Consider the following 4,857-nt stretch of genomic DNA (forward strand, 5'->3'; position numbering starts at 1 on the left):
GTGTACCCTGTGTATAAGTTACCCTATATTATCACCCCTGGTGTAGCCTGTGTATCAGTTACCCTAGATTATCTCCCCTGGTGTACCCTGTGTATCAGTTACCCTAGATTATCTCCCCTGATGTACCCTGTGTATTAGTTACCCTAGATTATCTCCCCTGTGTATTAGTTTATCTCCCCTGGTGAACCCTGTGTATAAGTTACCCTAGATTATCACCCCTGGTGTACCCTGTGTATAAGTTACCCTAGATTATCTCCCCTGGTGTACCCTGTGTATAAGTTACCCTAGATTATCACCCCTGGTGTACCCTGTGTATAAGTTACCCTAGATTATCTCCCCTGGTGTACCCTGTGTATAAGTTACCCTAGATTATCTCCCCTGGTGTACCCTGTGTATTAGTTACCCTAGATCATCTCCCCTGGTGTACCCTGTGTATAAGTTACCCTATATTATCACCCCTGGTGTAGCCTGTGTATCAGTTACCTTAGATTATCTCCCCTGGTGTACCCTGTGTATCAGTTACCCTAGATTATCTCCCCTGATGTACCCTGTGTATTAGTTACCCTAGATTATCTCCCCTGGTGTACCCTGTGTATTAGTTTATCTCCCCTGGTGAACCCTGTGTATAAGTTACCCTAGATTATCACCCCTGGTGTACCCTGTGTATAAGTTACCCTAGATTATCTCCCCTGGTGTACCCTGTGTATAAGTTACCCTAGATTATCACCCCTGGTGTACCCTGTGTATAAGTTACCCTAGATTATCTCCCCTGGTGTACCCTGTGTATCAGTTACCCTAGATTATCTCCCCTGATGTACCCTGTGTATTAGTTACCCTAGATAATCTCCCCTGGTGTACCCTGTGTATAAGTTACCCTATATTATCAACCCTGGTGTACCCTGTGTATTAGTTACCCTAGATTATCTCCCCTGGTGTACCCTGTGTATAAGTTACCCTAGATTATCACCCCTGGTGTACCCTGTGTATTAGTTACCCTAGATTATCTCACCTGATGTACCCTGTGTATAAGTTACCCTATATTATCACCCCTGGTGTACCCTGTGTATTAGTTACCCTAGATTATCTCCCCTGATGTACCCTGTGTATTAGTTTATCTAGATTATCTCCCCTGATGTACCCTGTGTATTAGTTTATCTAGATTATCTCCCCTGGTGTACCCTGTGTATAAGTTACCCTATATTATCACCCCTGGTGTACCCTGTGTATAAGTTACCCTATATTATCTCCCCTGGTGTACCCTGTGTATAAGTTACCCTATATTATCTCCCCTGGTGTACCCTGTGTATAAGTTACCCTATATTATCTCCCCTGGTGTACCCTGTGTATAAGTTACCCTATATTATCACCCCTGGTGTACCCTGTGTATAAGTTACCCTAGATTATCTCCCCTGGTGTACCCTGTGTATAAGTTACCCTAGATTATCTCCCCTGGTGTACCCTGTGTATAAGTCACCCTATATTATCTCCCCTGGTGTACCCTGTGTATAAGTTACCCTATATTATCACCCCTGGTGTACCCTGTGTATAAGTTACCCTAGATTATCTCCCCTGGTGTACCCTGTGTATAAGTTACCCTATATTATCACCCCTGGTGTACCCTGTGTATTAGTAACCCTATATTATCACCCCTGGTGTACCCTGTGTATTAGTTACCCTAGATTATCTCCCCTGATGTACCCTGTGTATTAGTTACCCTAGATTATCACCCCTGGTGTAGCCTGTGTATTAGTTACCCTAGATTATCTCCCCTGTTCTGTTTTGTGTTTATCAATCTCTTACACCACATCACAACCAACTCTATATTGAACTTCATTTGAACAAAAAATATAACTATACAATGCAATGCAGTAAATTTATTTGTAATATTAATACCCACCTATATCATATATATATATATTTACATATTGTAATTCAAACACAATTACAATTGTAAAAAAAAACCCAAGAAAAATGTTAAAAATTGTGTTTCACACTTAACAAATTCAAAAATGAAAATAATGCTATGATATGATCACCAGTAACTGACACCCCAAAAATGCTTATACGTGTATTGAGTTTCAAAAACACATTAGAATATAAAATCTCAGACATTACTAACAGTAGATATGTATATGATACTGAAACAAATTCAAAATACAATCCATACAGATCTAGTTTCTTTTCCCAACATTTAATTCCAAAATATTGGCTGGTCCTAAAAAAATCCATTATTTTCAACACCAAAGTATAATTTCATCAGTTCTAGACCACTAATGATTAAATACATATATAAATGAGGGATCTAGGATGTATACATGTATTTATGGACCAACTTACCCCCACAACCTGTGATCTAACCCAAAAATTTACTCATGAATGATAGAATGCCCTTAAAAATATCTAGAATAAAAAATCATATTTTGCCACAACAGAAAAACCTAATGTCTGATTATTATCATTTTTCTCAATATTCACACGTTTGACAATATCAAAACTATACAAAACTAGTTGTTTTTTTCGTGAAGACAGTTTCTGGACTTTCCAAATTGAAATCTCAAACGAATTTTTGTTCCCCCAAAATATCATGAAGCCAAAAACTTGAGCATACCAATTTTAGTGAAGTATTTTTTTTTTATAATTTCAGGCATTCTTTAATATAGTACTATTGCTTAAAGCTAGTCTGGAGTGTCAAATTCAGGAACTCTACTTAAGTTCACTAAGATTGCATATAAAGCTTGTCTGGAGTGTTATCTTTAAAAACTCTACTAAAGTTCAAAGTTCAAATCACTAAGATGGCATCTAAAGTTAGCAAAAAGTAACAAAATAAGCCAGTTTATGATGGCATCTAAAGCTATTTATCATGACCATTTCCCGATCATTAATAATCACCTCAATATCAACACATGAAATATCTATAGCAAAAATATAAAGACATCAACATTTTTTTTTTTAATTTACACTACATGAGAACACTAAATTATAAAAACAAGTTAGTAATAAATCCTTTGAAACAAGCTTTAAAAATATCGCAGATCATATCAGTATGAGTATTAAAACAGTATTATGTAACACATTCCATTCTATACCATACTACTGGAGTATGGGGCCGCGGTGGCCAAGTGGTCAAGATGTCTCGACACATTATCACTAGCCCTCCACCTCTGGGTTGCGAGTTCGAAACCTACATGGGGCAGTTGCCAGGTACTGAACGTAGGCCGGTGTATTTTTTTGATTTTTCCGGTTACTCTGGCTCTCCTGCATGAACCTGCTATATGTCCAGCAGGTCCTGTAGACATTATATCACCAGGTTCTATTTTTACAAACAATAACTTTGACTTGAGGAACTTTCATGACCCATATTGCACGTTTTATTATCACATTATTTTCTAAATCACTATAATGTCTAGTACATATTTTACACTTTCAGAACCACGACAACACAGACAACACTATCATGTGATCACAGATATGAAAATTTAGGTCAATGGTAGGACAATCTAATTTAAATTAGACTTGTGCTATCTACTCCTCCATGATCCTTAAGCATATACAAATTACCAGTATAATCTTAATTAGAATAAATGGTGGGTTTTCCACAATTTACAAATACATTTGTAATTTGCAATCAAACATTGTATGGTTTAACTTGAGGGGGTGTTGAGTGTTGGTGGGAGTGATATAGTAAAAAAAATAATGGTTTTATAAAAACATTCTTGCACTAATCAATACCAGTTAAGTAAATTATTTGTTAATAACACTACTGGAACATTCACCATGTACTATATTTGAATGATAATTTAATACACAATACATCGAAATATTAGTGAAATAAGCAAGCTCACTTTTGTTGATAGACACAGGAATACAAGTGTAATAGTTTTCTTACTTTAAAAATAATTCTGATCATTATTGTGAAAAAGAATTTTTTATTAGTTTTCCTGAGCGGTGGGGCTGAAATAAATCCTAAAGTTTTAGGTAATGCTTGATAATTACCATGAATCTATATGGATAAATAGTTTCATGATATCTGTCAAATCTAATATTTAATGGAAGACAAAAAATTGTTAATCAACAAGTATCATGGTTAAGACAAACACTAATATTACAGTTACACACATTTTATGAAAAATAATTATGTGCAAATTAAGTAGATCTTTGAAATATTGAAAAAAAATATATTAATAAAATTAGAAAAAAAAATTAAAACAAAATGAATATCATGTCTAAAAGAGCTTAATAAAAGAGCAGAATTTTGAATATTATTGACAAACGAAAATAAAGGAGACAACTGAAGTAGTCCTTTTTTATGTTGGATTTATGATGCTGGGACTAATATTTCTTTAAATATCTGGACATCTTTATGGTATTTTTTTTAAGTTTTTTTTACTTAGAAAAAGAAACAGTTAAGGCAGAGACTAGAGTAATCACTCGAGATAATTGGGTCATCACATTGTCAGATTCCACAATAATGAAATTCTGAATATCAAATTTAATAGTAACAGTATATAATGTTTAATATTGCAGAAAAATAATCCTACCCTCACAAACACAAATAATTTAATTTTGTATGAAACACGCATTTTCATTTGCTGAAATAATTTTGTTATACCTCCATAACAAAATTTTTGACGTTGCGAAATGTAACGTCATTTTTGATTGGCTGATGACGTTGCGTAATAATTTATCACAGAAAAGTGTTCGCCAAAGAAAGTGAAATATCTTGGTGTGTATAAGACGAAATTAAATTATAGGAATTAACATAAATTATTTTTTCTGTGTTATACAGTCATAACAGAAAAAACTGGAGTGTACTCTCTTCATAAACCGAAGCGGTTTATGAAGAGAGTACACTCCAGT

The sequence above is a fragment of the Pecten maximus genome, chromosome 16, assembly GCF_902652985.1.
Source record: "Pecten maximus chromosome 16, xPecMax1.1, whole genome shotgun sequence".
NCBI classification, from domain to species: domain Eukaryota; kingdom Metazoa; phylum Mollusca; class Bivalvia; order Pectinida; family Pectinidae; genus Pecten; species Pecten maximus.